Source organism: Peromyscus maniculatus, chromosome 5 (genome assembly GCF_049852395.1).
Source record: "Peromyscus maniculatus bairdii isolate BWxNUB_F1_BW_parent chromosome 5, HU_Pman_BW_mat_3.1, whole genome shotgun sequence".
Classification (NCBI taxonomy): Eukaryota; Metazoa; Chordata; class Mammalia; order Rodentia; family Cricetidae; genus Peromyscus; species Peromyscus maniculatus.
In genome coordinates, this window is record NC_134856.1 from 64504808 (window position 1) to 64520891 (window position 16084).

At 42.6% G+C, this 16084-nt stretch overlaps 1 pseudogene; it reads left to right on the forward strand.

Annotated features, from left to right (window-relative positions):
- Window positions 1-2655: 2655 nt before the first annotated feature.
- The window catches only part of LOC102917001 (large ribosomal subunit protein eL36 pseudogene), a 29713-nt pseudogene continuing 16284 nt past the window's right edge, over window positions 2656-16084 (forward strand).

The following is a 16084-nucleotide window of genomic DNA, read 5'->3' on the forward strand; positions in this document are numbered from 1 at the left end:
ACGCACGGATGCACGGACACATGCACGCACCCCTCACATATATAGATACACAAACTCACAGAGAGAGAAAGAGGGAGAAAATGAGTGGGGGAGAGAGGGAGGGAGGGAGGAGAAAGGAAAGTAAGAGAGGACAGAGGGAGAAGGAGGAGAGAAGGCTCCCGTGGCAGAGAGCAGAGATCTAGTGCCAACATCCACGGGAGTAAGACACGAGACGAGAACTCCAGTTCTGGTTATGCCCTCTGCCGACAGCAGCCCTGGCCACCAGGGGATGACAATTTATGAGAACCTGAGCCAGGACACTTAGCAACTTGCTTCCAAGTTCATGACTCACATAAAGCAAGTATGACACTACACACCTGTCCTGATAAAATTTCTCGGCTCAGGATAATGCGCCTCACTTCAGTAGACAATACCTATGGGATGAAGTGTGGTCAGGAAACTTACTTATGACTCTAATAGTCCATAATCTATTAAATATACCAAACAAAGGAGGAAAGATTGAAGAGAAAGGAAGCTATCCATGACATACTGAAACATGGCTGAAGATGGAATGATGGAAAAGGAATCTGGCTCAAATTTAAATGCTGTCAAAAGACCTTGAAAACTAGTACCATTCATGTCGTGTGAAATCTGCTCTTGTTAGCACATAATATTTTATGTTTTAAAAGATTACCTTTTTGTAAAGGCTGTTGATATTCTTGTCCTTAGGTGAGTTCACACATTTGTTCCGTTTTGCATCTCAGGAACCTGTGAGTCAGCTAGACTCTTCCTGTTAGCAGCTCTTCTTCTGCTAACTGAGCACCAAATGTGGTCTAGTTCACAGAGCAGCGTATTTTAAAAGTGCTCTCCAGTGCATACAGCAGGCACTACTTTACTGCCAACACCCATCATTTACAACATAGAATCTACACCCTCTTTGTCTGTACATTATATATCTTTGTGATCATTTTTAAATAAGACCAAGAAAGCATCAGAATCAACAATTAAAGAATAATTTCTAACTTCTAATTTAACAATGTGCTTGAACAGAGGGCACAAATGAAAACTGAAACCACTGAGCAGCAGTTTTGGGGAAAGAAGACACTGACAAGGTCTTAAGTGTTATTTATTATGTGGTTATTAATTTTAAGGTAAACATACCTATATAAATGAGATGTAGTAGGCATCGGGTGAGCCAGGCAGTTAAGCTTGAACACTGTGGAGGAAAACAATGCTGTTTGTTTCCTGGTGTGATGTAATTAGATGTATACAACAGCAACTGTGCAGCGTTTTTTTGCCGAAAGTAATAGAGTTGAATATAATCACAAGGAAATCTTCAGAAAACTCTGTAATGTGGGATATTGTACAAGAAGTAGGGCTGGAGGGACTGGAGAGGCGGCTCAGTGGGTACAACACGTGCTGTGCAGACACGAGGACCTGAACACAGATCTCCAGCACTGTATGTAGTTAAAGCCAGACTTGCTGCTGTCATGTACCTGCAATCCCGGTAGTGGGAAATGGAGACAGAAGAACCCTCTCAGTTTGTCTGACCGTCTGTGATAGCGGAAATTATGGTGAGCTCAGGTTCAGTGAAAGACCTTGTCTCCAACAAATGATAAAGTGGAGACACTAGATGAAAATATCACTCTGTCCTCCATATGCCCCTCTGTAATGTGCACCAAAATAGGCACACACAGTACACACACACACACACACACACACACACACACACACACACACACACACAAATACAGCAACATGCAAAATTAAGACAAAAATTTAAAAGGAAGAGAAGAGAGAGAGAGAGAGAGAGAGAGAGAGAGAGAGAGAGAGAGAGAGAGAGAGAGTAAACTTGGGCTTCCAAGCAAGGTCAATGCCAAAGCTAGAATAAGCAGCTTGATTAGGACTTGGATCACAGGAAAAGAAAGCACAAAAACTCTTGGAGGAAAACTGGAGGATCTTAAGCATAAACACAATATAGGACACAGTTAATGTAGGTGGTTTGGGCTAGAATAATATTGTTGTTTATTATGTTGAGTAGTGTTCTCATCACATGAGATACACACTAAAATGTTTAGGGTGATGGGTTCTGATGTCTTTTCAAATGGGCATGTCAAGAGAAGAGGGAAGCTACTGTAGAGCGTCTGTAACCCACCAGAGCTCACAGACACTCAGCTCATAATTCTTTTCACTTTTCCACAGACTCAATATTCTTCAACATTAAGAAGCTTATACTATACATGCAGAATACACACAATTACATGATACCAACTTGAAAAACAGATGCCAGCAATTTGAAGGAAAATCTGTCGATGGTGGGAATGGCCTATGTCACAAATCACAAATGCATTTCACGGGCAGGGTTTGGCATCATGTGTAGAATCACGACAGTTTTTTTAAGTGGGATCTCACTATGCTGCTATGACTGACTTCAGTCTTCTGGCCAGTCTCCCAAGGAGTCAGGACCATCCACACCACACCCCCTGGCTATCATCAACTCCTAATCAGATTAGGAGGTGACACCATGTAGAACTACTGTAACCAATTAGTCCTGTTTATGTTTTCACATATATGTGTGCATTCAAAGACTATGTCAACTCATACTGAAAGGGATTTTAGTAGATAAAAATTAGCATCAAAGCTTCCTGTTGTGGCTGCCATTGGAGAGCAGTAGTCATGGCCCTGAGCTACCCCATGGCCGCGGGCCTTAACAAGGGCCACAAGGTGACGAAGAATGTCAGCAAGCTGGCACATAGCCAGTGCCACAGGCGCCTCACCAAGCACACCAAGTTCGTGTGGGACATGATCCGGGATGTGTGTGGCTTCGCACCCCATGAGCTGGCCGCCATGGAGCTGCTGAAGGTGTCCAAGGACAAGCCCGTGCTCAAGTTCATCAAGAAGAGGGTGGGCACGCACATCTGCACCAAGAGGAAGCAGGAGGAGCTGAGTAACGTGCTGGCCGCCATGAGGAAGGCGGTGGCCAAGAAGGACGGATGCCCCCCACCATTAAATGTTGCTACCGTGAAAAAAAATAGCATAAAAGGACAGGAAAGCATTTCAATATTTAGTTCACAGGCTTTTTTTCCTTAGTAATGCAAAATGGTAATATACATTTTGCTAAATAACAGTAATATACAGTTTTTTAAAATAATGTTGGTGTTCAAAGTGAACTAATAAATACCATACAATAATGGAGAATGATCTTATGTAGATGGAATGGGTGATATTTGCAAAATACATCGATGACATCCGTTGTCAAGTGTGATCAGATTATATGCGGCATTTCATTGTGGTTCTGATGTGAATGTTAGTGATGGTGGTGTTAGGTATCTTTTCATATAGCTGTGGACCATCTGAGGGTTTTTTTGAGGAATATCTGTTTCAGACCTAATAATAGTTTTTACAATGTTTAATTTTTAATTAAATTAAAATTTTAATTTTATTTACATGTGTGTGTGTGTGTGTGTGTGTGTGTGTGTGTGTGTGTGTGTGTGTGTGTCTGTGTTGTGGGTATGTGCGTATGAGAACAGTGCATGGGTGGGGGCAGAAGAAGGTGTCTGAGTCCCTGGAGTTGAAGTTATAGGTGGTTGTGAGCCACCCAACTGAAACACAACTTGGGTCCCCTGGAAGAGCAGCAAGTACTCTAAACCTGATAGCCATCTCTCCAGCCTCTTAACAATTTTTTTAAAAATTTGACTTTTGACTCCTTGGGTTTTGGGTTTCTTGGGAATTTTAGATATTATCCACTTTCATAGTTTAGCTTCAGTTGTCAACTTGAACTGTCTTGGAAGAGAAAACCTTAATTGAGGAATTGCCTCCATTGGACTGGCCTGTGGGAATGTATGTGGGGCATCTTCTTAACTGCTGATTAATGTAGGAAGACCCAGATCATTGTGGCTGGCACCATGCCAGGATGGGTGGTCCTGGGTTATATACATTTCTCCACTGTCTTTGTTTCTATTCCTGCCTTAAGGTTTCTGCCTTGAGTTCCTTCCCTGACTTTCCTTGATGATGGAATGTAACCTACAAGTCAAATAGACCCTTTCCTCCCAAGCCAGGTTTGGTCAGTGTTTTATCACAACAACAAAGAAGCAAATGAGGACATACCCCTTTCCGATATATGGTTGACAAAAAATTTTCCCCGTTCTATATTACTTGCAGTCTCACTCAGCTGTACAGCCTGAGAATATAAAATTGATGTCTTGAAGAGACATTTTCATCCATGTTCAGTTCCTTAATGCGTTATTCATACTTGTCAATGCAAGGGAACACCTTAACGTCCATCAACGATGTGATAGAGTCAAGAAAGCACGGCATGGGGCTGGGGAAGTGGTTCAGTCAGAAAAGAGCCTTCTGCACAATATGACAACCCGAGTTTCATCCCCGGAAGGCATGTTAAAAACTGACCATGGTGTCATGTGTTTCTAATCTCAGCATTGGAAAGGCAGAAGCCAGAGGCTCCCCCGGGCTCACTAGCCTTACAGAATAGCCTAATTCGTAAGTGCTAGGCTAGTAACAATCACCGTTTCAAGAAACAAGATGTGGGACTGTAAACCTGTTCAAAAAGTCACAGCTGGGGGAGGTCATAGACCCCAGGAAGGAACTCGCTACTGTTATTTATCTAAATTGACATGACACCAAACTGTAATTTCAGTATTTATGCTTGTGCCTATGGACAAATGTTACTCTCATTCTTAATTAGAGAAGGGTCTCTTCAGTGAAAGGCAGTGGATGCAGACTTGAGGCTATTCATAGTGCTTAGAATAAATGATAGTCTGGTGCTCATAGTGCTAAGGTTTAGGGACAGTTAAACTACTCCATCTAAGGTGGGGAGAGCAGAGAGAAAAGAATGCAAGAACCCAAAGATAAGGAGAAAATGCTAGACTCAGAATGTCACACAGCCACACCAACATGATCTTACAGCAGCTGTAAGATCTGTTCTGATGGTCCTGCCAAAGACTGGGCCGGTCAACAGGCTATCATGGACTGATCTGTTCTGATGGTCCTGCCCAAGACTGGGCTGGTCAACAGGCTATCATGGACTGACAGGCACTCATGAGGCCCTCCTCCCACCACTGAACTATGAGCCACTAATGGATTCTGGGGGAGGACAGTCAGTCATCGCCTTTAGCTGTGCACCCAACAGTGAGCAGGCTCCAGGGGATAGTTCCAAACCTGTGGTCACACAGATATTCCTGACTAAAGTCAGTGGGTCACAAGCGGGGGTGGGGGGGTGGGGTGGGGGGGATGGGGGGGGAGGGAGGACGGCAGTGAGGGGAAATCAGAGTTGGCAGGGGAATGAGATTAAACAGTATGTCCTATATACAGGCATGAAACTATCAAAGAACAAATGCAATCAATATGAAAGAAAAGAAAAAAAGGAAGTAGATGGCTCCTGAGGAATGGCACCCAAGATTGAGCTCTAATCCCTATATGCACCAACAACTACACCCGCACCTGCATACATGTGAACATGCCCACGTAAGCACACACATGCACGTGTTTTTAAAGGAAAAGAAAACACGACAGAATGGAACTTTTTTTCCCCAACTCTGAAAAGAGAGAAAATTGTCTATTTGGAAAAACATGACTAGGCTGAGTGAAATAAGCCAGTCACAGAAAGACAAACGCTATATGAACATAGTTCATGTGAAATATTAAAAAATAAATAAAAAATAAAAACAGAGTCTTAACTGCAGAGTTAGAATCAGCATTCACCAGGACCTGAGGTATGGGGAGAGCTGTAGGTCAAATCATCCAAGGGGGGTAAGTCACATCTAAGGGACAAGTTCTTAAGATTCAGTGTGCAGGTGAGTGACTTGAGTTAAAAAGACTGTCTCACACAGCTGAAATGTGGTAAGAGGCTCTCACGTGTCCTCATGCATGCAAAGAACTTAACCATAGGACAATATGGGCGTGTTAGACAGCTTGATTGTGGACCCCATTCACAGAGTCCACATACATACACATGTTGCACCCCTTTGTATGCTGGAAATATATGCAATTTTTAATTTGCCAGTGATACCACAATAAGCCAAACCAAAAGGATAATAAAAATGTTTAAGAGGAAAATTTCTAGTCAACAAAATGTTCCAATGATATATGTGAGCAACTGAAGTTTTTGTTAGTTTCAAAGCACAGCTGGACAAACGTTTTCATTGCTGGGCACATGCCTGTCTGCTGCACACTCTCCCCCCCCCCACACACACACATTAGAGCCTGCAGACCTCCGCATTTGCCTTTCCTTGGCTCCCAAGTCTTACTGTATTTCCTTCTTTCTCTGGCAGAGTTCCCATAATTTTAATCCTAGTTATCTGGATTTTTATCACAGGTGAATATACATCCATGTGTAAATGCACAAATTTATATAAGTGATGTTTTCTTTTCTTCCTTTGGCTCGGCCAGCGCACTGTCATTCTGTGTAGCTAATGTGCACTCTTCTGTCTCCAAGGAGTTATTGATTTGGTTGTGGCTGGACCTCTCCCAATGCCAGTCAGATTGAAAAATGCTATTTTTATTCAGATTAAAGAATCTGGGATTCAACAAGTCAATAGCATATGGAGGATGTCAGGCCCATTCCTACCCAGCATAGTGTTTTCAGAGACCCTGGGGTATGGGGTAAACTCGTATGGATTATTCAGGTCTGACTGTGCAGCTCTCCATCTTAATTTCACTTTGCGTTAATAGCCATGTGGATGGTCTGGAGCAGAAAGTCAATTGAACTACAAAGGCCGCACTGCATCATTGATTTCCAGAAGCAGCCATAGTGCTTTGCAAGAAATAAAATATTGATTAAAACAAACTAAAGCGATTTTCTCTGCTTTCTTCATTTAGAGCTGTTTTATTTAACATTTGACTTTACTAGTTGGAGTTATGCAAAAATTATGAGAATATTTGAGACTAATTATCAGAGACTCATTTGATAGCTGTGTGTAAGAACCTATGAGACTTTTATTATTGTTTCAAGAGATGATTTTTCCTAAATACTCAGCATTTTACTGGTTGCATGGACAGAAATCATTTCACTATTGATATTAATTTGGCTCTGAGTCTTGGTGGAGGAGAGTGGGGTTGTGTTAAGGTTAAAAAAAACCCATCACATGGAATCATTTACAAATGACAATTTTCTTGACAGGTTCAGAATGTAAGAAACTGGTCATTAACACTGTTTCCCATAACAGAGACGCACAGCTAGAAAACACACAGCCTTAACGTTAAATGGAAATGCTGAAAATAAGCAGGCATTACCAAAATAATTCCAAGTATTTCAGAGAAGTTGAACCAGGGTAAGGCACCCAAGTCACTTCAGAAATGATGGTTTCCTCTTGGCCCAATTAGGGAACCTGAAATGTGTTACGTCGTGGTTCTTGGCACTCTAATTGCACATAAAAAACCCCCTTCCAAATCATAACGCGCCGTTTCTGTTTCTGCTGCAAACAAAAGGCGAATTATTAAAATGGAGCGAGGTCTCGCACAGCATAGGCGGCCAGCTTAGAGAGCAATCATTTAACACTTGCCCCTTGAAACTGAAGTTTACCTCTGCTCATTCTAACTCCACCTACCAGCAGCAGGCAGTGGTATTTTTTTTATTGTATTTTTGTTTTAATGAGAGCAGCGAGATTTCATTACTACCCATTTAAACCAAATGGCTCTCCTCATCTGGTCTCTGACTGGGCAAATACAGGAAGACTCCTAGAGGATTCTCGAGGGTCATGATACCCTCCAAGAGGGGCTGAACAGAGGCTCCTGTGGCCAAGGCTTCTGGACCCTAAAACTTCTTACCCATGCTACTCAAGTGCACTGTCTTGAGGAGTCACTTGCTTGTTACTCTAAATTTGCTTTGTAATGAAGACAGTTTTCATGTTTCTTTTGTTGTTGCAAGTCTTAAGTGAGAAAGGGGGACAGATAAATTTACACTGTGGGAAATCAACGCTTGCTTATCTTTCTTTAGGGCAAGGAAAGACACAGCAACAGGACAGATTTGTGGTGGTGTGTTTTAAGCACTTCCCCAGTGGCTGTCCTGGAGGTGTGGGTACTGGTGATGCTCAGCTGTACAAAGAGCCTAGGGTTCAAGGCTACCCAGCTGACACTGCCTAAGCTGGACTAAAAGGTTTTCCCCTGACCCCAACCTTGCTCTGCAGCCACGTACAAACAACCTCAGATGTAAATAGCAAATGCCTGCATAAACTACCATTTAATATGCAATTCTGTTCCCAAATAACCAAGATGAATGAGTGGTGTCTAGCTGAGGTCACTGAGGTTCTCATTGCTGCACAACTCCTCATCCTGTTTCAAACACATAGGATCACTTCAAATTATGTAGCTGAGGATGACCCTGAACTCCTGATTCTCCTGGCCCCACCTTCCTATTGCTGGATTACATTCATCTACCACATCCAGCTTTCATGGTGCTGAGGATGCACCCAAGGACTTCCCACATCGTGCTAGGCCAGCCCTCGGCCCACTGAGCTACATAGCTAGACCCTGGGTTGTTTGGAAGAGCCAGTGTCTGGACTGTGGAGCCCGGGTAGGCATGTGCAGCCCCACACTTAGAAAGACCTCCACACTTGGTTTAGCTCTCTATTTCCCTTGTCTTGAAGTTCTTAAGGAATTTTGAACAAGGGAATTCCATTTTCATTTTGCAAAAACTGGGTAATTGTCCATGAACCAGAGTTTAATTTTTCCCTGCTCTCCCTCCTGCTGAGCTGCGTGGCTCTTGTCTGGGTTATGGGGCTTAGCCCATTTTTACCTTTCCATGCACTCCTTCGGCTCCATTTTCACGGTGTTTAGATTACTGCAGACGTGAACTTCCTGTGTCTCAGTGCTGGCCATGAATCAGGCTGGGAGCAGGGACCACGAGGCCCACAGGGGAGCTGCCTGCTTCCAGCTTTAGAATAACAAGCTTTGGACAGCTTCGTTTATATAAGTGCAGAATCGTGGCTCTATTCTACAGTGCATGGACATGTGACATCATGACTGGACATTTCATTTATTTAGACTTTTTTCCTTGCAATATAATTTCCAATAAATAAATCTCCCTCAGGCAGGAAGATGTGACATTTCATAACACTCACATTCTCCTCCTTGAGCATCCCCACTTACCACAGTTTCTGCAGAAGGCTTGTGGGAACCAACAGAAGGCTCACAGAATTTACTAGACAAGGGTCAAGTCTTTATGTATATATTTTCCCCCAGACAGGGTTTCATGTATCCCAGGCTGGCCTTGAACTTGCTATGGAGTGGTGGAGGATGGACTTCAACTTCTGTTCCTCCTGCCTCTGCCTCCCACTGCTGGAATTACAGGTAAGTACCTGGTTTATGTGGTGCTGGGGACAGAACCCAGGGCTTTGTGTATGATGTATAAGCCAAGCTATCCACATGGCTAGCCTGTGTTAGTTTCGTTTTAATCTTTTCTCTCCTTTCTTCCTAAGGCCTCAGAAACAATGAGTAAGGTGTAATTGGAGGATTCGTGCCTCTTGGTTACTTTTGAAATTTCAGGACTGAGTGGAAATGTGAAAACAACAAGAAAGGACGGTGAAAGCAGGGGGAAAGGATGCCATTTCCTTAGCTCTGGTTGATATTTATATGAGGAGGATATTGAGGACCACGCACAATGGATGAAACTGTGCCAAAGTAAACACCATCCGTGCCTTGAGGTGCCTGTTGCCCGGGTCTGGGTCAAGAGTGCAGGGAAGGGAAGGAAGAGGTCTGTGGAGGGTAGCATTGCCCTGGACAGCCAGTGCCGAGTCACGTGCCTCAGACAATGGCTTTACATGAAAGTATCGACAGAAATTTCTGGAAACATTAGAAAGCAACTGTTCAACTAAAAAGCTAAGGGGGTTAATGAGTATGGGAAGCTGAACCGTGAAGCAGATTCACGTTGGGAGCTGGCATTTAAGTCACCTCTGCTTAAGAAGTAGAACATAACAGTGAAAACCTTCAGGTGAAGTTGTGAGGTGTTGTGAGGAGGGGACCCGGGTGACACTGATTACAGCTCTACAGGGTGGAGCCCATACAGGCAAGGGACAGGAAAGAATGGCTGTTTCCCATGGAAGACTCTGAAGGAATCTGCTTTCTTCTCAAATCTCAGACTTGGGATTCTGGGCAATGACCGCCACAGCCATCAGAATGAACCTTGACCTTTTCTCTACATAGCTATAGCTGAAGGTATATGATGGCCAGGCATGCCAAGAGTGGGAAGGGAAATAAAGACGTGTACAGAAAGATTCATCTTTGTTGGACCCTGTGATGGTCTGAACGACAATGGTCCCCATAGGGTCTAGAATGTTTGGTCTCTGGTTGGTGGAACTATTTGAGAAAGATTAGGAGGTTTGGCCTTGTTGGAGGAGATATGTCACTGGGGGCAGATTTTGAGGTTTCAAAACACTAATGGGATTCCCAGTACATGTTCTCTCTGTCTCTGTCTCTCTCTGCATCTTTTCTCTCTATCATCTCCATGTATCTCTAGCTCCATCATCTCTATCATCTCTATCTCTATCATCTCCCTCTCCCCCGACCACTCTCTCTTCCTCTCTCTCTCTCCTCTGTCTCATAGTTGTTGAGTAAGATATGAGTCCTCAGGTGTTTCTCTGTTCTGCCATCATGGACTCTCACCTCCTGAAACTATAAACCAAATTAAGCCCTTTCTTTTACAGCTTGTTTTGATTTTTGGAGGAATGTCGAAGACTTTAGGACTTTGAACTAGGAAGGTGATTGAATGCTGTAATCAAGCTTAATGGGCCGTCCTAGTTAGAGCTTAGAAAACAGCGGCGCTAAGAGCTATGTAGACTGTGGAGGATCCAGGTCAAGATGTTTAAGAGGAGAACAATATCAGCCTCTGGGCTAAAGATAATTCTTATGGCGTTTGGGCAGAGAAGTGGCTGCTTTCTAACTTTGTTCTGAAAAATTTCCTGATGCTAAAATGAAAAGTAAAGGACTAATTTTCTTTGTGGAGGAAATTTCTAGGCAGCCTAACATTGACTCTCTTGTGTTGCTATTAGTAGGTCTTATGTAGGTCTACAATAAAAGAGCTAATGGGGACAAAACAATTACAAAATATATAATTTGAGGGTGGAAAAAAAAGTGCACCAAGAAATTTAACATTGGAGCCACGTCTTGTGCTAAAAGAGTTAAGAAGATTAAAGAAAAGCCTGATGCAAAATGGAATAAAGGGAGGGATGACCTCAGGGCAAGACCCCACCCAGCTCAGCTTCCAACTTGTGAAAAGAAAAGGTCTAAGAAATATTAGATGTTGCTCCTAAAAAGCAACAACAAAGGCAGGGCGTTGGTGGCACACGCCTTTAATCCTAGCACTCAGGAGGCAGAGACAGACAGATCTCTGTGAGTTCGAGGCCAGCCTGGGCTACCAAGTGAGCTCCAGGAAAGGCACCAAAACTACACAGAGAAACCCTGTCTTGAAAAACAAACAAACAAAAAAAGAAGCAACAACAAATCAAAGCTGCCATGAATGTGATTCCAGGTTACCAGGGTATACCCCAAGTTGATAGTCAAACTTGGCATTGCCATCCATGTGGTGCTGCCTTAGGTTCATGAAGGTTACATAAGTAAAGGGGCTTGTGGAATCTTCCTGCACAGTTAAGGGGAGTTGCTGAGGCCAGGCATATGGCAGGGGACTTTGTACATGGAGACCATTGTGTGAGAGAGGTCTTTGTCTGAAGCTGTGAAAGGGAAGCCTGGATTATGTTGGAGACCCCAAGATGTTAGAGGTGCCAGAGGCATGGGATACCTGCCAAGGAGAGCTGAACACAGGGAGTAGAAGCAGCCTAAGGCAGAGTAATGCACTGCAATTATCAACGCTGGAGGAGCAGGAGTATCTCAGCTACAAGATTTGGAGTTTGTGCTGCTGGGTTGTGCATTTTGGTCTAGTATCTCCTTGCTATTATCAGATTCCTCCTTTTTGGAATAGTAATGTGTATTCTGTAGGATTCTATGTTGGAAGCATGTAAGTTGCTTTTTATTTTGATTGTAACAGGGGGTTACAATTAAGAGATGGCCTTGAGTCGTGAAGAGACTTTGCACTTTTAAACTATGTGGAGACTGTGAAAGACTATGGTGACTTTTGAAGTTGGACTAAATACATCTTGCATTATGATATGGCCATGGGCTTATTGGGAGTAAAATGTGGTGGTTTGGATAAGAACCCTACCTCCACCCCTCTAGCTCATACATTTGAATACTTGGTCCACAGTTGGTGGCACTGTTTGGGAAGGATTAGGAGGTGTGGCTTGGTTGGAGGAGGTGTGTCACTAGGGATGGGCTTTGAAGTTTCAAAAGATGCCCATGTCCCTAGTGTTCCTTCTCTCTCTCTCTCTCTCTCTCTCTCTCTCTCTCTCTCTCTCTCTCCCTCCCTCCCTCTCTCTCTCTCTCTCTCTCTGCCTCATGGTTGTGAATGGAGATGTGAGTTCTCCCTTGTTCTCTATGCCATCGTGGACCATAAACCTTTGAAATGGTAAGTTAAGTACTTTCTCTGTAGGTTGCCTTGGTCATGGTGTTTTATCACAACAATGTAAAAGTAATGAAGTCATCCCATTCATATGTATCTCATTTCTTTGGAAATACAAATAACCAATGTTAAATTGCTCTCCTTTTCTCCCATCCACCTGTTGTTCTCTATTTTCCCTCTGACTCTCAATTTAATTTTATTTTATTTTGATAGGCTGTCATGTAACCAAGGGTGGCCTCAAGCCTACTACATGGCCAAGGATGACCTTGAACTTCTCATTCTGCCACCTCTACTTCTCAATGCCCAGTTTATAGACTCCTGGGGATCATACTCATGACCTTGTTTATGCCAGGCAAGCTCAACCAACTCAACTACAGTCACAGTCCCACAAGATTTCTTGTGATGATGCAGAAAATATAGTTAGCTAATGGTGGAAATGAACAAGAAAATATCTGTCTCTGAGAGAAAATGGGAAATTAGCAGCAAGAACCATATGCTAAGCTCCAAGCACTGGGGACATGGTAGCTCCAGGTGAACCCTGAGAGACTCCTGCTTTCAATGAGAATCAATCTGTCTTAGGGTTTCTATTGCTGTGAAGAGATGCCATGACCATGGAAACTCTTATATAGAAAAACATTTAATGGGGCGGGGGCTACAGTTTTAGAGGTTTAGTCCATTATCATCATGGTGGGACATAGTGGTGGGCAGACAGGCATGGTGCTGCAGTAGGAGCTGAGAGTTCTACATTTTGGTCCACAGGCAACAGGAAGTGAATTGATACCCTGGGCATGGCTTGAGCATATAGGAGATATTAAAGCCCTCCCCCATAGTGACACACTTCCTCCAAAAAGACCACACCTATTCCAACAAAGCCACATCTCCTAATAGTGTCACTCCCCGTGAGCTTATTGAGGCCAATTACATTCAAACTGCCACACAATCTCTGCGGCTTCTGGCCTCACAGTAAAGCTGGCCCAGCTCTGGACTCTCTAGCCAATGAAAAGTAATCATATTCTCTTCTCAATTTTAAACAGATTTGTATCTTTTTAAAGTTCTAAATTTCCTCTCTTCAGTTTTCTCTCTTACACAGTGTATAACAGCCCCATGTGTAGATTCTGAGTAGTAGTGAGAACAAAAGATTCAAGTAAGTCCAGGGAGCAAAGAATTAAACTTCCACGAATATAGTCAAATAATTTTGTTATGTGATGTTTTTATATATTTGCAAGAATTTTTATAATAAAGTTTATTAAGAATATTTTGGTGAGGGCACCACATTCTTCAATGAGGAAAGTGTGGTCTCTTCAGCAAATGCTACTGTGAAAACAAGATGTCTGCATGCAGAGATGAATTCTCACCTCCTCCTATATCCAAAGTGTGTCAAACTCTCATCCAAACATAAAGACCAGAGCTACAAAGCCTATAAAATATTTAGGAGAAAGTAGTTTGACATTGGACTTGGTAATAATTTCTTAAATATGACACCAAAAGCACCAAAATCAGAAAAATGAAACAAAGCTGGACTTTATAACAATTAATAGTTTTTTAAATCAAAGCAAAGGTGAAGAAGATAAAGGGAATCTGCAGAATTGAATATTTGTAAATTATGAGTGCAGTAAAGCATTTCTATCGAGACCATATAAAGAACCCGTATGGCTCAACAACAAAATAAGGAGCCCACTTAAAAGTCAGACAAAGGAATTGAATGGATATTTCCACAAAGACCTTGAAATATCCAATCTGAACATACAAAGAAATAGTCATAATCATTGTCCTAGAGAAACACGGCTCAAAACACAGTGAAGTGTCACCTAGCATCTACAAAGATGGCAATTATCTTAAAAATTAGAAATGAAAAATGTTGGTGAGGATATTGGAGATGTAAATGGGCCCAGTCCATTTACAAACCTGCATGGCACCTCTCCACAGGGTTAAGCAGACGGTCACCGATGGACTCAACAGTTTCACTGACAGGTTTGCATCACAGATAATTCAAATTAGTGATTCAAACATACTTTTCCACCAATGTCTAAAGCAGATTATTCCTGAGAGCCAAGAGTCATGAATGACACAAATGTCCAGTCATAGGTGAAACTAAATTTAAATGTTGGCAATAGGGCAGTACCAGACCCCAAATCCTTGGAATTCTGGCTCATACTGTACTACCTCTGAATCTTGAAGATACCATGTTACATGAAATAAGCCACACACAAAAGGACAAATATTGTATCATCCCTCTTGTGTAAGGCAGCTAAAGCAGGCCATTTCCTCATGATAAAAGAGAATGATGGTTGTCAGGAGTGGAAAGAGAGGAGGGAATGGCAAATTAACTGTCCAGTGCGGACCTGACTTTAGTTCGGGATGATGAAAAGTTTCCTTGCATGGTCAATGGTGGTGGTTACACAAGACTACGATTGTCCTTAATGCAAAGGGGTTTGAAGTTAAAGATAATTTAAACCATGTCAAAGGTTGACACGTGAAAAAGAAACAAAAGAAACATTCGAATACATGCTTCTTTTGTCTTTCTCCAACAAGCCATGCTACATGTCCACTTTGCTGGTAAATTGCAAATCAAGGCTGCATATTGACCCAGAGACTCTGCCACCTGCAGGAATAATATTGACCTCATTGACTGACTTACCAGTCAATAACCTACATTAAAAATAAAGTGAGTCATGTTAAATAATTAATTTGTACATTTAAACAAAAACTGCAGTTTCTAACTAGAGTTTTAGGGCCCATTAAGTTTAAATATCTTCTAAAACGTTACAGTGAATGTCTAATAGCTCTTGCCGCAATTAGATCTGAACAATAAGTCCTTCAGCAAGAGACTAGGTCAACATCAGATGGCGAGGACAGCTGCTACATGGAGCAATATGACTGTATAGGTGTACATGTCATTTCTTCCCAGCAGACTAGCCTTCCCCAGGGGCAGGCAGAGACACTGTGGATCCTGCCCAAACTCAGCTTAGGAAACAGTCCTCATGCCTCTCACCACCAGTGAGAAAACGACTCTTCAGTGTGGGATACTGTGGGCAGAATATGCAAATAAGAAAGGAAAATAAACAGCCACCTCCAATGTTTGTTTTCCTGGAAAGAGACAATCACAGTCTCATTGTAACGAAGCAGGGGGTGCTGGGAGACTGGCGAGTTTGAGCCAGAAGAGTTGGGAAATCATTTTCTTGGGAGATATAAAACCCAGACAAGTCCCAAAGGATAAGCAAGAATAGCCAGATGACTGAGTGGAATGACATGAAACCACAGATGCATCCAGCCAGCCTGCAAGCAGGAACCTGACCTTGCCTCGAGGGGCTTCCTTCTGTCATGCTCAGCCTCATGAAAACATTTTCTGAAAAATATTAACGGGACACAACTGTTGAGGACATAGTTCATATAATAGGTGTTGCAAGAAAATTAAAGTAGCTTAAAGCATGAGCAGAACTGATGAGGACTTTCAGGTCTGCAGTGCTTCTAAGAGAGCAGAGCCCTAAGCAGATGTGGAACTCACACAGCATGGTTTTGAAGAAGATATTTGCTTTGCAAACAAGTAGAAACAAAACAATGAAGGCAGTTCTGAAAGGAACAGAACAGGACACAAGTGTGCTTGTCATACTCCCTGCAGAAAACATAGCACTACTAATTTTT